Source organism: Pinus tabuliformis, chromosome 5_1, assembly GCF_031772625.1.
Source record: "Pinus tabuliformis cultivar Carrire ecotype Pingquan chromosome 5_1, CPIR1, whole genome shotgun sequence".
Classification (NCBI taxonomy): Eukaryota; Viridiplantae; Streptophyta; class Pinopsida; order Pinales; family Pinaceae; genus Pinus; species Pinus tabuliformis.
The window spans coordinates 114,925,869-114,950,443 of record NC_142305.1 but is presented as its reverse complement, the minus strand read 5'-3'; positions in this window follow the sequence as shown (position 1 = coordinate 114,950,443).

Sequence of the window (24,575 nt, the reverse complement as noted above, 5' to 3'; positions counted from 1 at the left end):
TAGTCTGTAGTCTATAGAATGCACCCTTCTGGTGCACAATTAATCCAACCCAAAATAAAATTTCGACCTCAACAAATCAAATCGAACTCGAACCCATGACCACCCGTAGCACAAAAGTAGGTTCAACACCAACTCGACTATGTGCTTTATTCACATAGATCAACCCTGCAGAATATATATGTATCATGTTATCAAGAACAAACATCGAGAGAAGAAACACACCCTAAACTCGACCTTGCGACCTCATAATTTCAACACCACACTCTAACCATGAAGCCGCATATCATCGATGTATCCAATGTCAAATGAGTGATATTCAATGTCTTCCAATCACACACACACACACACATATATGTGTGTGTCGGGGGGGGTTTGGGTGCTTACGGGGCCAACCCATGCCACTCTTTGCTAATTGAGCCAACTCATATGACCACATAATGTGACCAAGACCTGTCCAACTTTCCTTTCTCATGTGACCGCGCCATATGAATTGGGCCTTAGGTATCCATGGTCAATCAAACATTAATGTAAGCATGATGTCACTATGTCATGTTTTGGGTGGTGCCACGTGTCATCCAAAATTGGCCCACTAGGCCACCCAATCGTGTTGAATCAACATGCCACATTGAACCTTGCTATACTACCACATCATCCACATGTTGGTCCACTTGCACTTGTGCACCAATATCATGCCACCACCTGGCATGCTACGTCATCATCAACATCCACCTGGTATTCATGTTGTTAGAGGGTCCACCTACCACTTTGCACTTGTTTGATTGGTTGAAGGATCCACCTGGTATTCACATTGTCAGATGTTGGAGGGATCATGACTCTAGGTGGTTTGGGGTTGGGAGGTGTTGTAGGGTAGTGAAACCTCTGACATGTCCAACCCACTTGTTAAAAAATGTGCATGTTAGTGCTCCATCGACCATAAATTGCCCACAAACACATAGATTCGGATTGGAGTTGCACAATGGTTAACAAATTTGGGGTTTGACCCCATTTCACCACAGTTGATTTTCAAACTAGGTTTTCTTCTCATTCTGAACCAAGTGTAGTATATTGTTGAAAAGCTTTCAAAGAGGGCTATCCAACCGAACGTTTTGCATATTCGTCTAATCAACATAGCCAAATACTCAAATCTATATATATCATATATATATATATATATATATATATATATATATATATATAGGTTATCATGCCTCCTTTGACATCAAATGGCATGACATTTATTGCCATCAATGACAACAAAATGTCCAACACACTTGCATGCATAAGATGTTTTCATTAATTGTAACCCTAGTTTCTCTTGTGATGAAAGTATGTTTCCACTTGTGATAGGTGATAGATCAATTTCATGGATGCTTGTTATGGAGTTTTAGTAGGTGCTATACCTAAGAGGACATGTGATAAGTGGTTGATTTTTTTCAAGGATTTCTAATATATTTTTACATGTGAGAGATTATGGATCTAACTAATTGTTTATCAGTATGGATTTATTTTTTATGGGTGAGATGCTTAAGAGGACCTATGATAAATGGTTGATTTGTCCCAATGGATACAATTGTGCCCTACTTCATTTACGGATGGCATGGAGTTATTTTTTAGTTGGTGAGAAGCCCATGAGAGCCTACAATAAGTGGTTTATTTGTTCCAATAGATGTAAGTGTTTTTGCACTTATGATAAGTAGAGGATATTCTCCATTTACAGATAGTATGTCATCTATATTTTAGTAAGTATGATATATAGGAGGACCTATGATAGGTTGTTGATTTGTCTTAGGGATATACCAATGTTTGGAGTGGATTGATTCCTGTGACAAGGATGCTTGACCATTTGGTTTTATGATGATTTTTAGAGCCCTATATGCATAGATTAAATTTATGATAGATTGATAATTATTGGTTGGTCTATTTTGGTTGAACTATGATGAAAACCTCACTCAACTTTAGTTATTTTAGCAAATGGAGGAAAATTAAAATGTTATATCTTGGGGATAGTATTAGTTGTCTATCATGTACATTTGTGGAGATATTGATCGTGTATATTATAGCTAGTGTGATGCTAATTTATTGGTGATCTTCTGAATTTGTAACCATGGTGGAAAAATCAATGATTGATTCCAAGCTTATAGTTGTTAGGATTAATGATGAGTACTAGGGACAAGTTCATTGAATTCTCTCAGGCATAGGGAGATTCCCATGGTGTTAATCTTGCCTTAGGGCTCTTTCAGAAAGATAAAGTTGATTGCAATGAGTTCATTGCTCCAATCATTGAAAATTTTGAGGTGCATGAGAAGGATTCTCATGTTCACATTTGATTATGACTCTTTTGTTGTTGTTGCATTTTCCCTTGAGTGTCATATAATGGAATTGATGAGTTGAGATGTATGCATATTTCATTTTGTGGTTTGATAGATCTGATCCATTTGTCTTGGTCATGTATGGAGATGTCATTATATTTGCAAGATGTCTTAAGCAATTATTCATGTGGTGACAAAGGTTTTTGCATCATGATGATTCCTTTGGGGATGATGGAGGTTTTAACAAGTTATTGTTGATGTCTTCCTTGTCCTATAGATATTTTGTTAATTTTAGGATAACAATGGTATGTTCTATGCTTAGAGCAATTTTACTTCAATTTCTTTATCAGCCCAATATCAATATCTAGTTTAGCAATCACATCATCATGATAGTAAAATGAATATAGAACATAAACAATAAGAGTAGAAGACAATCCAAGACAAAAGGACACAAGATGTGGCACTAGCCAGGGACAAACCCCAATGTGGGAAACCAATGATCAATTCTTCTTATAATCCTTCAAAAGTTTAATAGAGAGAGAGGGTAAAATATAAAATATTCACTTGCCCAATTACAGTGAAAATCTGATCAGTCAAACAGTAGAAACAGAAATCCCTAACCAAAAAGTCAATGATGGTCAACAAGACATAACTCTTTCTCAAATTCAACTCGGTCAAACCTAGTAAACTCAGCCTCCAATAGCAAGTCAAATTAGCCCAAAAACAGTCTGAAAAAGTCCAGTATTCACTTGCCCAATTACAGTGAAAATTTGATCAGTCAAACAGTAGAAACATAAATCCCTAACCAAAAGTCAACGATGGTCAACAAGACATAACTCTTTCTCAAATTCAATTCGGTCAAACCCAGTAAACTCGGCCTCCAATAGCAAGTCAAATCATCCCAAAAATAGTCCGAAAAAGTCCAGTCAAACCTGGTCAATAAAATTCAACGCAACAACAAGCCCTAGCACAATCAATGTTGGTCAAATAAAGGTCAAAATTGCCTTGAATTTTGTGCCCAAAACTGCGGCCTACCCAAACAGAAATCCTCCACCAAAAACCTCACTCAAAAAAGGTCAACGCAAGTCAAATAAGCCTCCTGCAATTTCGGTCAACTATGGTCAATGGTTGGAACATAAAACTCTTTCCTTTCTTCGCATGTGTGGAGAGCTCCCTCTGAAATTCGTACCCAATCAATGAAGGAGAAAGAATATTGTGAGTGAGTGAAGTGTCCAAATGAGGAGGAGGCACCTTGTATTTATATGCAAACGTTGAGGATGAATAGACATCACTATTGGGCTTCTGAGCCTACATTAGTTTGTTGGCCGACCTTGACAATTTGTCCATAATCAAAATAAATTCATAATTCCATTTGTACATGTCAGAATGGGATGATCTTTATATCAATCCTACACCTCTCCGAGAGAGGAATCCAATAAAAATACGATTTGCCTCATATGAGCTGTCCAATGTGAATTTTGGCCCTAGTCGCAAAAATTAACACTCCCTCTCAACTAGGGAGAACTTCACTTGCCAAATTCTCTGAAAATGTGTACCATCCCTGTCTCTTCTCAGCTCTGCTCTGTTGAACCATGAAGAAAGAAGAAATGATTGAGAATGTATAATATCATTCTCCACTGACCCGAAGTTAGTCTCCAATAATAGAGAGTGTGTCATACTACCCTTAACCGACCCAAAGTCAGTTTCCATTGATCCCAGATCAATATCAACATCCTAGCATAGGGAGTACGGTAGTACACAATGCGTCCATCAGTAGTACTATGGTCCCTATCCTCATTTCCCTACTCATTTTCCATATGAGAGGTACTTCCCATGAGTCCTGGACTGCATGGCTAGGATATGCCAGTAGGAGAAGGTGAACCACTCATCTTGATCATATACCATAGGAGAAGGTGAACCACTCATCCTATGCATATGTCACCATGCGGTACCATAGGGGAAGGTGAACCACTCACCATGTACATCGCGCACCATTAGGGGAAGGTGAACCACTCACCCTATGGTTGCTCATCGCTCCAAGAAGAACCCCAAGCCCCCCGAAGCTCCCAGAGCTCAACATCCATCTCATACGGGACCCTCATAAGAGGGGGTCTCCACGACTCCAAGCCGTTCACGAAAGGTTAAGAATTTGACCTTCCCCAGGGGCTTTGTAAGAATATCGGCGACCTGATCATCAGTCCCAATGTGTTGGAGCCTTATTGCTCCTCATTGTACCATATCCCAGATAAAGTGGTATCTGATATCAATATGCTTGCAACATCATGAAACACAGGATTCTCTAAAAGACAAATCCCACTCTGGTTGTCGTAGAAGATCACGGTGGTATCCAACACATGTCTAAATATCTCACTAAATAGCTTCCTCAACCAAACAGCTTCACAGGAGGCCAAACTAGTAGCAATGTATTCAGCCTTAATGGTGCTCAAGGCAACCAACTTTTGCTTCTTGCTCATCCATGATATCAAAGAAAAACCTAGAGAGAAGCAACATCCAGATATTATTTTACGATCCACCACACTGCCAACCTAGCCTGCATCAGAGTAAACCTGGAGCCTCACATTCCCGACAATGTATCTCAGTCCATAAGCGATTGTGGCCCGAAGATATCTCAAGATATTCTTGGCAGCAATCCAATGTATGTGATGAGGCTCGACCATAAAATGACTCAATGTATTCACTGCAAAACATATGTCTGAAAGGGAGTTCACCAAGAACATTAGGGCGCCCACGAGTTGACGATACTCAGAAGGATTTCCCAAATCGGGCCCAACAACACTTCCACATAACTTCTTGAAGTTAAGTTCCATTGGAGTAGTCACGGACTTCCAATCCACCATCCCAAATCTTTCAAGTATATTCACAATATATTTTCCTTGAGAAATAAAAATCTCACCTGGCTTCTACCAGACCTCCAACCCTAGGAAGTAATGCATCATTTCTAGGTCCTTCATCTCAAATTCAGAAGCCAACTCCCTCTTACATTGATGAATAACAGGGTTTGTACCTATCAGAAAGAGATCGTCCACATAGAGTACCAAGATGAGAGGTTTATCATTCTCAACCTTAAAATAAAGGTTTGGGTCAGCTTCACTTCCTGTAAATCACAACTTCATTAGATAGCTATCAATCCTCTCATACCAAGCTCGAGTTGTTTGCTTCAACCCATAAAGGGATTTATTCAACCTACATAAATGTGTCTGACGATCTTGAACTTCGAACCCCTCAAGTTATTCTACATAGTCTTCCTCCATAAGTGAACCATGCATGAAGGCAGTCTTGACATCCATCTGATGTAGATTCCATCCTTGTGAGGAAGCAAGGGCTATAATCGAATGGATGGTTGTGTAGCAGGAAACATATGCAAATATATCATCATAGTCCACACCTTCCTTTTGAGAGAAGCCTCGAGCAATGAATCTAGCCTTGAAATTTTCATCACTTCCATTAGCTCCATGCTCGATCTTGTAGAGCCATTTCAAGGTGACAATGGATTTGTCCTTAGGTCTAGGGACCACATCCCAAAAATCATTCTTCATAATCGACTCATACTCTTCTTTCATAGCATCCTTACAAACTTGGTGTTTGGCATCTTCTTTGAATGTGCAAGGCTCAAATTGAAAAATGGTGCTCATTGTAGTTAAGTACCCTTGGTACCTATTCGGCTTCTTGCCTTCACGAAATGTCCCCCTTGGTGCAACATGTCTCTTGGCATCTTCGGGAGTCTCCCTAAGCCATGAGGGTCTCCTTTTTTAGGAGGAGAGCTCATGAGGGGGTGGATCAATGGGATCCATTGGTTCTTCAGCATCGGGCATCTTCTCATCTTGTGGTTCACCCATCTTTCTTGAATCTTCTTCTTTGTCCTTCCTTGGAAGAGGAAGGTTACTAATCTTCCCAAGGGTAGCATCCTCATCGAAGATGACATCATGAATTATCTCCACTTCTCTTTGACCAAGCACATAGATTCTATATGCCTTAGAAGTTTCACTGTAGCCCAAAAATGTTCCTTTCTTCCCAAAAGCATCCAGTTTTCTTTTCTTTTCTTTCGGCACATGAAAATATACGGGGCTACCAAAAATTCTAAAGTGAGAAACATCAGGTTTCTTACTGATGAAAACTTCTTTAGGAGTTTTGGAGTCCAATGCTTGATGAGGGAATCTATTTTGAACATACACGACAGTGTTTGCAACTTTGACCCATAAGAACTTCAGAAGGCTTTGATCATGAAGCATGGCATGAGTGGCTTCTATGATAGAATGATTATTCATTTTAGAAACACCATTTTTCTCAGGAGTATATGCAGTAGTAGTCTCCCTCTTAATGCAAGCTTCTCTATAATAATTTTTGAACTCATTTGATTCATATTCAGTTCCATTATCGGTCCTCAATATTTTGATCTTCTTCCCTGTTTGATTTTTGACCAAAGCTTTGAAAGAATGGAACCATGTGAATACTTTGTCCTTCTTCTTCAAGAAATATATCCAAGTATTACGAGAGAAATCATCCATGAGGATAGCATAATATAAGTATCCTCCTAATGAGTTCACGGGCATTGCACCAGATAGATCAGAATGAATCAATTGCAATATGTTAGTAGTCTTGCTATCACTTGAGGGAAATGGTCCCTTTGTATGCTTTCCTTCGTCACACCCCTAACAAACACCTTCATGTTCTACTTTAAATTTGGGCATAACTGTCACCATCTTCCTTACATCGAGTAGAGCCTTATAATGTAGATGAGTAAAGCTCTGGTGCCATAATTCAGATTGAAGTGATGTGTCGCAAGACATAGCTCCCAATGAGCTTCCTCCAACTTGATATAGGCTATCAACCCTGAAGCCAAGTTTAAGTGCATATTTGAAATTTTTATTCTGCACACATACCTTTCCATCGATGAATGCCACCTTAAATCCTTTGTCCTCCATCGTCGAGATAGATACCAGGTTCTTCTTTAGATTGGGTACATATAGTACTTCTTTTAGATGAATGATGTTACCTTGATTCAGTTGAAGAGTAACATTCCCAACTCCCTTCATGGGATAGGTGGCATTGTCTCCAAGGATAATTTCCAAATTTGTATCCTTTTTAATCAAATTTGAAAGAGCTTCCTTATACCCGGTGAAGTGCCTTGAGGCACCACTATCAATCAACCAATTTCCCAATGTGTCCAAAGGAGATGCAGTAGAAATGGCAGATATAAGGTAGAATTCCTTTTGCTTTTTATCAACAACATTAGATTCATCATACCTGGTGTTTCTTGATCTCTTGGGAGGGCGACCATTTCCTTTATGAGGAGCGGGAGCATTCCTTTCTCCTTGGTTGTTGAATTTTCCATTCCTTTGATCGTTGTTGCCCCTGAAATTATTATTGTTGTGGTTTTCATCATCATGAGGTGTATCCCTTTTATTATGACACTCCTTAGCATAGTGGCCAAACTTATTGCAAATGAAGCATCTTCCCTTCCTTCCATTCTTGAAACTCGGTCTTCCTTGACATTACTTCTTTGAACCTGCATTGTTCTTCCTTTTAGCATGAGCAGAGAATGCAGTAGGATCATTCCTATTTGAAGGCATATCTAGTTCAATCATCCTTGTTTCTTCTTGAGAACATCTAGTCAGCAATTCCTCAAAACCTGGAATCTTGTCGTTGTTAAGAATAGTGATGTTGAACACATGTTATTCACAAGGGAGTCCTTCAAGGGAAATGAGAGTAATCTCCCTATCATTAATAGCTCTCAAATTCAAAGAACATCATTTTTTATCACAGTAATCCTCATGAAGTAGGATTGAATGTCTTCACTCTTCCCTTCTTTATATCCTTCAACTTGTTTTTTAGAAACAGAACTTGGTTTGCATTGCTAGCTTTGAACATGCTAACCAACCTGTCATACATGTCCTTGGATGTGCTCAAATCATAGATGTATGCAACCAAATGCTTGCTAATAGAATCCATGATAATATTCTTTGCTTTGACTTCACCCTTCTTGTACTTAGTCTTCGTGGCAGTTGGTGCATTTGAAGGAGGCTCATAAATCCTTCCCTACACATAGTCCATAACATCCTGCTCTTCCAAATTCAAATCAAGAGACATCTTCCATGCATAATCAGACTTAGCATTGAGCTTGTCATTAGGCTTGAAGTAAGATGTGGATGCCATTGACTCTTGTCCTTGATCAGTGATTGCTCCTCTTAGTGATTGCTCTTCTCACTCTTGCTTAGGATTTTTGTCTTCACCTCAGCTCTGATACCATGTTAATTTTAGGATAACAATGGTATGTTCTATGCTTAGAGAAATTTTACTTCAATTTCTTTATTAACCCAATATCAATATCTAGTTTAGTAATCACATCATCATGATAGTAAAATGCAGATAGAACATAAACAATAACAGTAGAAGACAACCCAAGACAAGAGGACACAAGATGTGGCACCAGCCAAGGACAAATCCCAATGTGGGGAAACCCTTGATCAATTCTTCTTATAATTCTTCAAAAGTTTAGTAGAGAGAGAGGGTACAATTTACAATATTCACTTGCCTAATTAAAGTGAAAATATTATCAGTCAAACAGCAGAAACAAAAAGCCCTAACCAGAAAGTCAATGCTGGTCAACAGGGAAAAATTCTTCCTCCAATTCAGCTCAGTCAACCCCAGTCAACTTGGCCTCCAAAAAAAAGTCAAATCAGCCCAAAAACAATCCAAAAAAAACTAGTCAAACCTAGTCAACAAAAGTCAACACAGCATTAAGCCCTAGCACAGTGAATGCTGGTCAAACAAAAGTCAAAACGACCTCGGATTTCATGCCCAAAAATGTGGCCTTCCCAAACAAAAATCATCCACCCAAAACCGCACTCAAAATAGGTCAATGTTGTTCAACGCAAGTCAAATCAGCCTCCTGCAATTTTGGTCAACTTTGGTCAATGGTAGGAACGGAAAACCCTTCCCTTTCTTTGCACGTGTGGAGAGTTGCCTCTGAAATTCGTACCCAACCAATGAAGGAGAGAGAATATTATGAGTGAATGAAGTTTCCAAATGAGGAGGTGGCACCTTTTATTTATATGCAAACATTGAGGATGAATAGACTTGACTATTGGGCTTTTGAGCCTACATGAGTTTGTTGGCCGACCTTGACAATTTTTCCATAATCAAAATAAATTGATAATTCCATTTGTACATATCAGAATTGGATGATCTTTAGATCAATCCTACACATCTTGGAGAGAGAAATCCAATAAAAATATGAGCTGCATCATATGCGTTCTCCAATGTGAATTTTGGCCCTAGTTGCAAAAATTAACAGATTTCAAAGTTCAATGGGAAGTAGTGTTCCACAGTTATGTTTCCTTTAGTTTCATAGATGGTCGCCATTCTTTTGGAGCACCTAGCATAGGGAAGAGGATTCACTTGGTTTGATGGTGTAAACAAAATTACCTTATTGTATTCTTCTTGCATGTTCACCATCCAAAGGCTAAGTTGCAAAATGCTTGGTTGATTTCTTGGAGGGAGACATACTTTTGTGAGCTATGATTTCATGGACTCCAGGGTGCGTGAAACTGTACTTGTGGGTGTGACTCTTATAGAGTATGTGTGATGTTCTATTATAATGAAGGAGTATTCCTTCAACTTTCTAGACTCATTGGAGATATGAGTTGTAGTTTCAGAGTGAGTTGATTGGTGTTATAGAAAACACCTTTGTTGCAAAGATGGAGTGTTAGCTTTTGGAGTTATTCCAAAAGCGTTTTCAGGTTACTACGAGAGGGTCATGTCTTTGAACCCCTTGATGATGCTTCATGGATGAATTGATGGCTTAGTTTGAATCGATTCTTGACATTGGTTAGAGTTCCACCATGGTGTCCTTGCCTAAGATGTCAATACCCTAGTCAACTTGTCGACCGACCTAATGGATGCACAAAACTAGGAGAGGTATAAATGTAAGAGGAGAAGTGTTGGGAATTTTGAGGAGGGCACTTGATTCTTGGAGTTTGGGAGTATGTGATATGAGGTATCTAGTGTATAGATGAACCCTTGGTTGGCCCATGATGGACATGTACATGTGGAATGGCTTTCTCTTCATTTACTAGACCTTGATTAAATTTTATGTTGCATTCTTTGGAGTCTTGGGGACCTTGTGATAACATGTTATTTTCTTTGAGGACATCGTACACCGAAGGAGGATCAATTGAAATTATAGAATGGGGTGATGATCCCTATATGGCATTAGGTTTATTGGATGCTTGCATGGAGGTTTGGAGTTGACTCAGGGATGCCTGATTGCAATAGTGATTATTTACATGGAGTGGACCTAGAGGAGCATATGGCTTAGTAGAAGTGATGGAGTCTATGTGGTACTTCCATGGACGAGTGTGGACACATATTGTACAACATCACCTTGTATCTTTGATTGTATGATGTCACCTTTAAGCAATTGATATGTGTACCCTTGGATTGTGGTGCTTTACATATGTGGGCTTACTTTTTTGTAGTAGTTTGCATGTTATGGTTTAGGCCCACTAATGTATAGTTGCTAATATATAATGAGATACCTATAATGCACTTGTTTCACCAAATCAATTACTTTCCAAAAATTATATATGACCTTTGGAATCTTTATTCAAGGACGTTTATTAGGTTTTTTTCTCTTCGGTGCAACTTGCAACAAACAATCAACCTCTAAATATGTATGCATGGAGCTCTGTCTAGGATTCAATCGATTTTCTTAGTTCCATATGTAGTTTCCCCAATCACCAAGACTACTTACAAATCTAGGGTGTAGGGTCAAGTTGAGTGACAAAGTGTTAGGTTTTAATTGGGCAAGAACTCATTGTAGCTCAAGAGTGCTACGCTAGTCAGTGCTTTGTGTATGCATACATAAAAAACATAAAAAGAACTATATTTACTATCAGGAAAAATGTATATCACACAAAGAATGGTTAATGTTGTCTTCAGTAGATTCCTGACCAAAAACAAGGTAGTGGAGATATGAATATGCCATTTCTTCTAAAATGATGTAGCCAAGTCCCATTGCTTACATTTGAGTTTTATACAATGTGTTGGCATTATGATACCCGTGTTTTCCTTGATGGCAACTCACTCAGATGAAAGTTACAGTGCAGCAAGTCAACAAGAAAGGATTACAGATAAGACTCCAAATAATGAAGAAAGAGAGGTATACACAGGTTCACTTTGTCCAAGGCGCGTATACACGGGGTTTAACAAAACAAAAGTAGCGTATAATGTATACACGCATTTTCACAGGAGGAAAAGCACGTACATGTTGGAAAACCAAGTTTTTAGTCCAATGTATTTTGGTCCAAGGTAATTGGTCTGAGGCATTTGATCCAAGGTATTGACCCTAGTATTGGGTCTAAGGTATTGGTCCTAAGTGGTTTTGGTCCAAGGTATTGAGAAAGGCCTAAGAGTATATAAGGAGGAGAATATCATTAGGCCAAGGTGTGCAAGCAATGAGATTCTAAGGAATACTTCTATCTAAAGTATATATTATGTTGCAGGGTTATGTTTGGGACTGGATCTGAAATATTCATGTGCACCTTGAGTTCAACATTGGATCAGGAATCATGAAACTTGAAATGACTTATTCTTGAATGATTTGATATTGGTTGAGACCAGATTTGATGTTTTGCCCCTGTTCTATTAGTTATCTATCATGATCTGGGTTTGTCTAAAGTTTGGAATTGTAGCAAAGTTCTGAATCAAAATTTGCAGATCTGTACACAGGTTCGTCTCAGCCAAAGGGCATATACACGCAGGTTCAACTCTTTCAAGTAGCGTATACAAAAAGAAAAGCTTCTTTTCAGATCTGACTGATCTATCTGATCAAATTCTTTTGTTTTATTGTTGTCTGCCAATGAAGTCTTCTTAGATCTGAACGTAGAACTGTTGTATAAGGAAATTGAGTCTGATTGATTGATTGATTGAGAAGGAAGGGTGATCCTTATTGATATCTATTTTGAACTCTGTAATATGGCAGTAGATCTTCATAATGTCACTGATTGGTACAGTCTGTGGTTCAGAACTTTATGATTCAGTATCTTTAGAGATATACGCAGGCTGGGTTAAAGGAAGTAGTGTATACACGCAGGTTTGGTTCAACCAAGTGGCGTATACACTCTAATGCATGATCTTTGAGGTTACAGTTGGTTCTGGATGATGATGCAGGGTTCTGGGTTCAACACAGTGTTCTGGTGTCAGTGATCTGATTGTTCAGATTAACTGAATATTGGTTGATGTAGTTTAAGTTTAAAAGGCTTTGATGGGTCCAGTGTGAAAATTTGATAAAACATGGCCTTCAGCTTGTGGTATTGTGATCCAGGAGTATCCAATCTGAAAATTCATCAAACGTGGTCCCTGGTGGAAGAGTGGAGTTTTTTGTAGGCTGGCACCTACGTACGAGTAAACATATTGGCTAGTACAAGAGCTAGGGGGTTGTAGGTCCCTTCCAGTAGACGCTATAAAATGAGAGAAGGTTGTAACCTTCTGCAGGTAGAAGCCTGCGAACTGGTATGAGTCTACATCAGTACAAGATTGTAAACAAATTTTCTTATTATTAAAAAAGACAGAGACGACAGCAGCAAGTGGTTTTTACCCACATTGGGTTTCCACCTCAAATATTGGTGTTTATGTGTGTTGCTTATGTGTGATGTTTTATTTTGTTTTTACTGCATTGTCTAATAAATCTCTAATATACTGGTTTAAGCTCAACACATGATAAACTGTCTAAATCACAAGTTCTATGCATATACGTTGGTTTATTTAAGCACAGTCATGTGTACACGCTAGTTCACTTCACTGAAGTAGCATATATAAATCTATTTTGGAAATAAAATTATTGATCTGATAATACTGATTCACCCCCCTCTCAGTATTATTTCCAACAATTGGTATCAGAGCAGGTCCTTCAGAAGAAGCTTGATCGCTTGAAGGGAGATCCATTAACATGAATAATCAACAGAGCATGGGATCCATCAGACCGTCAATCTTCGATGGGAGAAACTTTGTTTATTGGAAAATAAGAACCACAGCCTATCTACAATCGCTTGGAACGAATGTTTGAGAAATTGTGGAAGGAGGATATACATTTCCAACAGCAATTCCTACAGATACGGCAGGTAAAAAGCAATATGAAACCAATGCCAAAGTTGTCAATACTTTATTGGGAAGTCTTTCACAATCAGATTTTGTCAAAGTCATGCAACTCAAATCAGCCAAAGAAATATGGGACAAAATCATTCTGAGCTACGAAGGAGACTCTCAGGTAAAACATGCTAAGCTTCAAACTCTCAAAATTCAGTATGAAACTCTTAAGATGCATAGTGATGAAAGTATAGCTAGTTACTTCCTCCGTATAGATGAGGTTGTCAATTGTATGAAAAATCTGGGTGAAGAAATTAAGGAAGTTACCTTAGTTGAGAAAGTTTAGAGATCCTTGTCTGCTAAATTTGAATCCAAAGTGTCTGCGAAGAAAAATAGGATCTACAGAATATCACTATGATGCAGCTTCACGAAATATTAACTGCCTTTGAGATGAGAAAAGGAGGACCATCAGATATGAGAGAGGCTGCATTCAAAGCTTCAGCAAAAGGAAAGGAAGAACACAGTGAATCAGGACATATTTCAGAAGAAGAAGATGAGGTAAACTTTGTCAAGAAGCTTCTACGGGGTTTTGGAAGGTTTAGAGGTAAGTTACCCTTCAAATGCTTTTCTTGTGGCAGAGTCTGTCATTATGCTACCAGATGTCCTCATAAAGATAAATTTGAAAAAGGAAAGGAATATGCAAAAGGAATAGAAAACAAGTTGTGAAAAAAAGGAGTTACTATACTCATGAAGATAGCGATGGTTTATCTAATAGTGATGAAGATGAAACTGGACAAGATTACAGACTTCTCATGGATTGTGACGATGATAATTTTTGGGATGCTTTAAACGAGGAAGACCTTCATGAAGAAATATCTAAACTCAAACTCTGTTTAGAAGAAAAGAATATGATTATAGATATCTTGACATACCAACTTGCTGAAAAAGAAAAACACAATGAAAAACTAGAATGTCAAATTGTGGGTCTAAGAAAGGATCTTGAGAAAACGATATCTCTCAATCTTGGATTTTCTAAAGGATCAAAAACTTTAAATGAAATTATCAAAGTTCAGCGTTCTCCTCTAATAAAGATAGGTCTTGCATATACTAAAGAAGCATCTCAATCACAGAATTCATCAACTTCCACCAAAACCTATCTTGATGCAGCAAAGATCATTGAACAGTATGACAATCGATAGCAAAAGAATAAAGCAAATCACCAGGTAAATCATACTCAATTTTCTCCAAAGATGAATATCAATAGAAACTACAATCAGCAGGTCAATAGATTCGATAGACACAGGAACTTCTTTAATGGGAAATGTTTTTCATGTCATAATTTTGGACACAAAGTTGCTCAATGTGTTGCTTACAAAACCATCATGACTAGAGAAGCACAAAATCAAAGGAATGTAATAGGGATCTAGAAAAGTTCCTATAATAACTTTTCTCTTATTGAAAATGAAATAGAATGTTCAATCTGTAACAACTTTTGTCATGAAGAATCTGAATGCAGGAGCAAATTTCAGCAAACATCTCAAAAGGAGCAAACTCCTTTAAATCCCAAGATATGGAGAAGGAAAGAATCTCAAACAGAAAGATGTGGTATAGCCTTGTATGCAGGAGGACAAGAAAATCAGTGGTACATCAACAGTGGATGCTCAAAACACATGACAGGTGACAAATAAAAACTTCACTCTATAATGCCTTAGAAAAGGAAATGAATGTCTCATTTGGAAATGACACTCCTACTGTCATAAAAGGTAAAGGATCTGTTTTCTTGAAAGAAAAGGTTAAAGTTGGAAATGTTATGTATGTAGACAGTTTAAATCATAACCTGTTGAGTGTCATTCAAATGTGTGATCAAGGAAATGAAGTGGTGTTTCGATCAAACAAATGTGTTGTTCGTGAACTTGATACAGGAGAGACCGTGATCAAAGGTACAAGAACTCCAAACAACTTATGCATACTCAAGGGGGGACAACAACAGTGTTATCTAAGCAAAAATGATGAAAACTGGTTGTGGCATAGAATATTGGGACATCTAAGCTTTTCTCAAATAAGAAAAGCACGCAGATTCAAGGCTATTCATGATCTTCCAGATATCAGCATCCTAGAAAATACAATATGCAAACCATGTCAAATCGGCAAGAAAACCATAGTTCACTTCATGGAAACGGAAGGGTCAGCTAGTAAGCCTCTTGAACTTGTCCATACTGATTTATGTGGACCATCAAGTAAAAAGTCACCTCGTGGAGAAGAATACTTTATTTTGTTCATTGGTGATTTTTCCAGAATGTGTTGGATAGGTCTTCTAAATCATAAAGATGAAGCATTTGAAAATTTCCAAGCCTTCAAAGCTTTGGTTGAAACTGAATCAGATCGAAAAATCAAATGCCTCAGATCTGATCGAGGAGGGGACTTTACATTGGATGAATTCTTTGACTTTTGTGAATATGGAATAAAAAGTCAATTCTCCACCGCAAGGACTCCCTAGCAAAATGGTGTGGTAGAAAGTATGAACAGAACAGTTCAACAAATAGCTCAAGTTATGCTAGATGAATCTGGAACTCCTGCAACCTTCTGGGGTGAAGTTGCATTCATTGTCGTAACTATTCTCAACCAAGCCAATGTTCGGGTAAACAGCACTCAAACTCCACATGAACTTTGGTATGGTAAGACTCCTACTATAAAATACTTTAAAGTTTTTGGAAGCAAATGTTATTTCAAAAGCACTGATGAAAAAATTGGTAAGTTTGAACCCAGAGCAGATGAAGGTATTCTTCTTGGTTATTCTTCTAGAAGTAATGGATATAAATGTTATAATAAAAGACTTGGAAAAATTGTTGAAAGCATTGTAGTTGATGAAGCATGCAAAAATCCAATACAGATAAAATCAACAAAATATTATGACAATGAAGAAGATGGGGATTATTTTTCCACATCAAATAAAAATCATATTGAAGAATAAACCAATGAAGCACCAGAAGAAGAGATAATGGTAGAAGAAAAGACTCTGTCCAGGTATCTTCAGAAAAATCATCCAGAAACTCAAATTTTAGGGGAAAAAGAGGCAGGTGTACAGACAAGAAGAAATATTACAGGGACCTCAAGCTATCTAGCATTATTATCCTCCACCGAACCTCAAAATGTAAAAGAAGCATGCAAAGATGAATGTTGGGTCAAGGCCATGGATGAAGAACTTGAGAAAATTGAAAAAAATAATACTTGCGAATTAGTTCCTAGACTTCATGATAAAAATATTATAGGAACTAAATGGATATTCAAAAACAAGCTGAATGAAAATGGAGAATCCATTAGAAACAAGGCTAGACTTGTTTGTAAAGGGTATGCTCAACAAGAAGGTATAGATTTTGAAGAAACTTTTGCACATGTTGCCAGACTTAAGCCATAAAGAAGTTTCTTGCTCTTTCTAGCTTTCAGAAATACAAAGTATACCAAATGGATGCAAAATCAGCCTTCCTGAATGGAGATTTAGAAGAAGAATTTTATATTGAACAGCCAGAATGGAAATGATGCAAAACTTGTATGCAGACTCAAAAAGACTCTCTATGGTCTAAAACAGGCTCCAAGGACCCGATATTACCACCTTGACAAATATCTACGCCAACAAGGTTTTACAAAAGGTTCAGCGGATAAAAATCTATATACATAGATTGAAACTGATAAATTGCTAATTATTATTGTTTATATTGATGATATCATTTTTGGTAGCAACGAAGAATCCATGAGTCGGAATTTTGCTTTAGTAATGCAGCAAGAATTTGAAATGTCCTTGCTTGGTGAACTTACCTATTTTCTTGGTCTACAAGTTCAACAAAATAGAGATGGTATTTTTCTCTCACAAACCAAATATCTTAAACAGATCTTGAAAAGGTACGGAATGGAAGATTCTAAACCTGTATGTACCCCAATGGTAACAGGATGCAGTCTCAACTCAAATGATGAATCAGCAGCAGTACATCAACCAACTTACAAATCCATGATTGGAAGTCTGCTTTATCTAACAGGTACCTGACCTGACATCATGCATGCAGTATGAATAGTTGGAAGATTCCAAGCAAATCCAAAGGAATCACACCTTCAGGCAATCAAAAGAATTTTCAAATATCTTCAAGGAACTCAGGACTTTGGTTTATGGTATCCTAGAGATGCAGATCTTACTCTTCATGCATATACAGGTGCAGATTGAGCATGAAGTGTTGATGATAGAAAAAGCACTAGTGGTGGTGTATTCTATATAGGTTCCAGGTTAGTGTCTTGGTTCAGCAAGAAACAAAGTTCAATTGCTTTATCTACAGCTGAAGCAGAATATGTGGCTATTGCATCTTGCTACACACAACTACTTTGGATGATGCAAACCTTGCAATACATTCAGATCACATGTACTCCACCCATCTCCATTCTATGTGATAATACAAGTGCCATCAGTATTTCAAAGAATCCAGTCATGCACTCCAAGACCAAGCACATACCCATCAAATACCATTTTCTACGTGAACAAGTACTTGAAAAAAAGTTCAAATTGGAGTATGTTACCTCCAAAAAACAGGTTGCTGATATATTCACTAAACCACTGCCCAAAGAAACATTTGAATATCTCATAAAAAATTTGGGAGTAGTTGCTGCATCTTCCTGCTGTTAAATCCAATTTTTCAGAGAAAGGTTATTATACACGTCTTTCATGAAGTATCGTCGCATACACACGCGGGTTTCTTTGGGTCAAGGAGCGTATATGTTTTTCAAACAAGAAAAACAGTGGGGCAGGCTCTGATATGGGTGCTCTGTCTGATGTTGATGATTACAGTCTATTGATATGCTCTGTTCATTAATTTTTATCTAACTGACAAAGATGCCTTGATCATTGACTTGTTAACAATGCACAGGTAGCACGGGTTCAGGGGGGAGAATTAGCCTTCACTCGCATTCTGCATTGTTGGCATTATGGCTGTTGAGTCTAGCTATGACTTCAGATATTTATACCTTTTGTTTCTTATGTCATGTAAAAGTCTAGGGTGTGATATGTCTTCTCATACATTTGAATGAGTCCTATTGGACAAATGATGTAATTTGTATCCCCACTTTGCATGGGATGGATGATGTAATTATATTTCTGTCATGTATAAACAATTCGCATATCCCACTTGGTTGGGTGGATGAGTCAAATTTTGTATATCCCCACCTGGTTGGTAGATGGATGGATGTATGTGCCATTGGTGATAGGAAGGACATACTCACATAGTTGAGTTATAGAGTCATGTTATTCTTTTGGAGAATATTTTTTCAGACTTTGCTTGTGTTCAGGGGGAGCATGGACGGTTTCAGTAAATCTCAGGATGTACAAAGGGGAGCTCAATCAGACAATTCAGCATGTACTCAGGGGGAGCATGAACAGCATAGGGGAGAGAATATCTTAGTCTGCCTTTTGCCCTTGATATCAAAGGGGGAGAGTGTCTTGATATTGTTGTTGCCATCAAGTCCAAAGGGGGAGATTGTTGGCATTATGATACAGGTTTTGTCTTTGATGGCAACTCACTCAGATGAAAGTTTACAGTGCAACAGGTCAATAGCAAAGGATTAAAGATCAAACTCCAAAGAATGAAGAAAGAGAGATATACGCAGGTTCACTTTGTCCAAGGCGCGTATACATGCAGTTTAATAGAACAAAAGTAGCATATAACATATACACACACTTTCACAGGAGGAAAAGTGCGTACATGTTGAAAAACCAAGTTTTTGTCCAAGCTATTTTGGTCCAAGGTAATTGGTCCGAGGCATTTGGTCCAAGGTATTGACCCTAGGTATTGGTCCTAAGTGGTTTTGGTCCAAGGTATGAGAAAGGAATAAGAGTATATAAGGAGGATAAGATCATTAGTCCAAGGTGTGCAAGCAATGAGATTCTAAGGAATACTTCTATCTGAAGCATATATTATGTTGCAAGGTTATGTTTGGGACTGGATCTGAAATATTCATGTGCACCTTGAGTTCAACATTGGATCAGGAATCATGAAACTTGAAATGACTTATTCTTGAATGATCTAATATTGGTTGAGACCAGATCTGATGTTTTGCACCTGTTCTATTAGTTATCTATCATGATCTAGGTTTGTCTGAAGTATGGAATCGCAGCAAAGTTCTGAGTCAAAATTTGCAGATCTATACGCAGGTTCGTCTCGGCCAAAGGGTGTATACACGCAGGTTCAACTCTTTCAAGTAGCGTATACAAAAATAAAAGCTTCTTTTCAGCTCTGACTGATCTATTTGATCAAATTCTGTTGTTTTACTGTTGTCTATCAATGAAGTCTTCTTAGATCTGAACGTAGAACTGTTGTATAAGGAAATTGAGTCTGATTGATTGATTGATTAAGAAGGAAGGGTGATCCTTGTTGCTATCTGTTTTGAAATCTGTAATATGATAGTAGATCTTCAGAATGTCACTGATTGGTATAGTCTGTGGTTCAGAAGTTTATGATTCAGTATCTTTAGAGATATACGCAGGTTGGGTTAAAGGAAGTAGCGTATACACGCAGGTTGGGTTCAACCAAGTAGCGTATACACTCTAATGCATGATCTTTGAGGTTACAGCTGGTTCTGGATGATGATGTAGGGTTCTGGGTTCAACACAGTGTTCTGGTGTCAGATCTGATTATTCAGATTAACTGAATATTGGTTGATGCAGTTTAAGTTTAAAAGGCTTTGATGGGTCCAGTGTGAAAATTTGATGAAATGTCGCCTTCATCTTGTGGTGTTGTGATCCAGGAGTATCCAGTCTGAAAATTCATGAAACGTGGTCCCTGGTGGAAGAGTGGAGTTTTATGTAGGCTGGCACGTACGTACTAGTAAACATATTGGCTAGTACAAGAGCTGGGGGGTTGTAGGTCCCTTCCAGTAGAATCTGGAAAATGAGAGAAGGTTTTAACCTTCTGCAGGTAGAAGCCTGCATACTAGTATGAGTCTGCCCCAGTACAAGATTGTAAACAGATTTTCTTATTATTAAAAGAAGACAGAGATGACAACAACAGGTGGTTTTTACCCACATTGGGTTTCCACCTTAAATCTTGGTGTTCATGTGTGTTTCTTAGGTGTGATGCTTTATTTTGTTTTTACTACACTGTCTAATAAATCTCTGATATACTGGTTTAAGCACAACACATGATAAACTGTATAAATCACAATTTCTCTGCATATACGCTGGTTTCTTTAAGCACAGTCGCATGTACATGCTAATTCACTTCACTGAGGTAGCGTATATAAATTTGTTTGGGAAATAAAATTATTGATCTGATAATACTGATTCACCCCCCTCTCAGTATTATTTCCAACACAATACTCTAATTCTTATAAGACTTCTCAAGACTAAGATGCCAATGATAACATTGGCTTCTTCCATTAATTTGTCCCCTCAAACAGTTATGTTATGCAATGTTTGAACACCAAAACAACTTATTGCAATCATATTTCTCTTCCTATTTTCATCACCATGTACTAAAACTTAATTTTTTAATACATGCAATGCTCATCTCTCTCTCTCTCTCTCTCTCTCTCTCTCTATATATATATATATATATATATATATATATATATATATATATATATATATATATATTCTCCCTAGTAAATAGAGTGGCATGAATGAAACTTACACTAGCAATTACCATATAATTAATTCACAATGCCTTCATAGATTCCATGCACCTATGATCAAATCACAATCACTTAATCACCATCTGACAAAACACATATGAGATTACTATTACTTAACATAATATTATATGGTTTCATATGAAAGTGGGAATAATACAAAACCACACAACCTATACATTTGGATTTGATGATATGCCAAATGAATAGAACCATGAAATGCCAAATTGTTGAGAGACAGAGGGCTTCAGAAAACATTTTATGACTTCCTTTGATCATTTCCTTGATGGCACAATGCACCAGAAGCTCACAACTCAACATTTCCAAGCACATGCCCAACAACCTCTTCACACATTTTTTGGAAAATGAGAACAGCGTCCAAGGATGCATACAGCCTGTATGGCCTCAAATTTACCCAAGAATAATGTATGGTCATGGAGATTGACAATTGGTAGTGTAAAACCCTTTAGAAAGATAATTGACAGCATACAACCCACGCCCCTCCTTCAGATCACTATGTATTAATGTGGACAATTTGTGTATAATCTCCAAGTCAGACCTTAGCTCTTGTGCGAAGGTTGGCCTTAGCACCAATAGTCTTAGGTTAGATTCTCATTTCACTTTAGAATTGAAATTAAAAACTTAGCTAATTAGTTGATTCCCAATTCAACAAGAAATGGATAGAGATAAATTCATGGCTACTGCATTCATAAGAGATGTGTGGATAACATAACTTTTAAACGAATACTCATAGGAATTCCTCTTGAGACCATTGATAAAATTATAGGCAACAATTTAAATGTAATGAAGATTTTACCTTACTCACATGCAAAATTTTAACACAACCATTGAGAAATTTCATCACACAAAGATGTAGTACCTACCCTGGAAAACCCAAATAGGAAAATAATCATTGAATGGTTTCTCAACATTGTTTTAGCACTCTTAGGCTGCAATAAAGTTTATGGCACTATGCTCATTCAACAATTCAAATAGATCATTTTCCTTTGACATATCTCATTCTAGCCAAAAGACCCTTTTAAGAGTCAAATTACAAGAAGATATATGAGTGCTAATGGGTAATGAGAATGCCATGAAATTTACCTTTCATTTCCCATTACTCTCTCTTTCCTCCTATTTTTATTTTTTTCTTTATTTAATTCTTTGTTTGTCTTATCTTTTGTCTTATTTCATCTGTAACACTTGTATTGCACTTTATTATTTTCCCACCCTTATTCATTGTCAAATTGCACTTAGATACCAAGTCCTTCAACCGTTGTTTTGTGTTTGGATCACACCTCCCAATTGACAAGTTTTTGGTCTCAAAAAACTTAGAGGAAACCAATTTGGATAAATGTAGTTTTTTTATACTTCTCGAGAACATGGTTGTAACGCCAACTCATAGCTACAACTCTAGTTCTTGATACATGCACTAACTTTGGCTATGGCTCGAACTTTGATTCTTGGCTTGCTTTTTCTCATAGTGTAAATGCTCATGAACCAAGACTTAGCTTTGAGAAATCTTTAGATTTTAACTTTTCACTCAAAATTCATTCCCATCTTTAGCATGCAAGTCTCTTACATTCTCAAATTTATAGATAGTCTAACTTTGCAACCAATGGAATCCAAGCTGAATTTGGTCTATGCTTGTTCAATGTGATCCCCGCAACAATTCCACAAGAGGAAGTGTGAATTTACCTCTCCTGCTAGGATCAATTGCTTTTTGTCATGGATACAATTCTTTGTTGTGACACATGCTTGCACAACACTCCATCTCTACAACAATGTCAATTGAATGACAATCTTTTGTGTGCAACACATCCTTGTGAATTAGCCAACCTCCATTTACCACCTTGTTGGTCCAATTATTTGCTCATGGGTAAGATAGTTCATCCATTGGTGAGTCATTCTTCAACTAGGTTGCATTGAATGAAATGTCAACCCATGCTTGAAATCACTCTCTACTCTCCCTTGCTTCCATTAAATGATTTATTTCTTTGTTGGTGAGGCTAATCTCTTGTGTTGTTACAACTCCTTGGATAGTTTTTTCTCCTTGGGGTTGAGATTTAGGGAACTTTGCATCCTTTTTACTCTTCACTCTTCACACTCTTATCTTGGTTGCATGGTTATTGGGGTGAAGCTCTGGATGAAGTCACGAACACGTTTCTTTCGAATGTCCACTTAACTTGTAGTGGTGAAAAAAATTCTTAGCACTACTTTATGGACTGCTTGAAATGTTCCTTCTCCCTAGATGCCTATCTGTTTGTTGTTGGTTTGGGAAATGTTCTTGTCACTCATCTAAAATAAATTTGGCTTGTGGCATGTGGCTTTCTTCTCTAGCAAGATGCCTCAAGATGGCCTTTCTTCCTACGGAAGCATACTTGGGTATACTAATACTTGGTAGTGTTATGGCCATTCTTCTTGCAACAATAGAAAACAATAGATGCCTTGCCTAATACATATCTCTTGCTCTTTGTCTTCTTGTCCTTGTTGATCTTCTCGCCGCTTGTTCTGAGTGATCATGTACACTGAGTCTTTGCACTTTCCTTACCATTTCCTTTTTGCAATCTACAATTAGAAGGATGGAGTGGTGATATGTTTCCATGCTCATTTATTAGTGTTCTTTATTTTGATGAGAAGGACAATCTATCATATCTTTTTCCTTCACAAATGTGATCTTATTTTTCATGGTCTTTTCCTTTTCACCATTGAAACCTAGGATTTCCTGCTTGAAAGTTGGTTGTACTACAATAGAGATTAAAATGCCTTGTCTACTCTTGCTTAGCCCTTGTCCATTATAGCATCTGCCTCAATTTTGAACCAATGCCCCTAGTATGCTTTACAAATTCACAGATATGTCCAAGGAAGGTTAACTTACTAGAGTTGTCTTGATCATGACATTGGCCTTGATAGTGGTAATGGAAGGTGCCTTTGCTTTCATGGTCATTTGGATAGTTGAATGTACTTTTTTCAATGCTTCTTTCTTCTTTCTCCATTCTATCCATAGCTAACCCATCATCTAAGTGAGCTTGTCCTCCTGAAAACTATCCATTTAGATGAAATACTCTCCCATTTGCATAAGTTGAACTCTTCTCTTGTCCTAATCTACCATAACCATAGAGAGGAAGTCTTGGCATTCATCAATTCACTTCTTCAACAATGGAAGCAGTGTGGCAAAGGTCTCAAGTCTCTTCTCCATCTTTTCCATCATCTAGTCATATATCCAAATCTTCTCGTTCAAGCATTAGTTCTCTCTTTGAAGTTAAAAATTGATGGCCTTTAAATATTCCAACCTTTCTCTATTTGTGTTATCCACGCTAAGTTTTCTTTCTCTTCAAAGTTTTGACAGTTGCATCATGGTCAAGGATTCACCTACCATGATACCTTACGATCCATAAATGAGGGACTTATAGTGCACTCACTTCACCAACATGGGTACTTTGAATAAATGATAATTGCTCTATGTAGTCTTTATTCATGGATGTTTAGTAGTTTTTG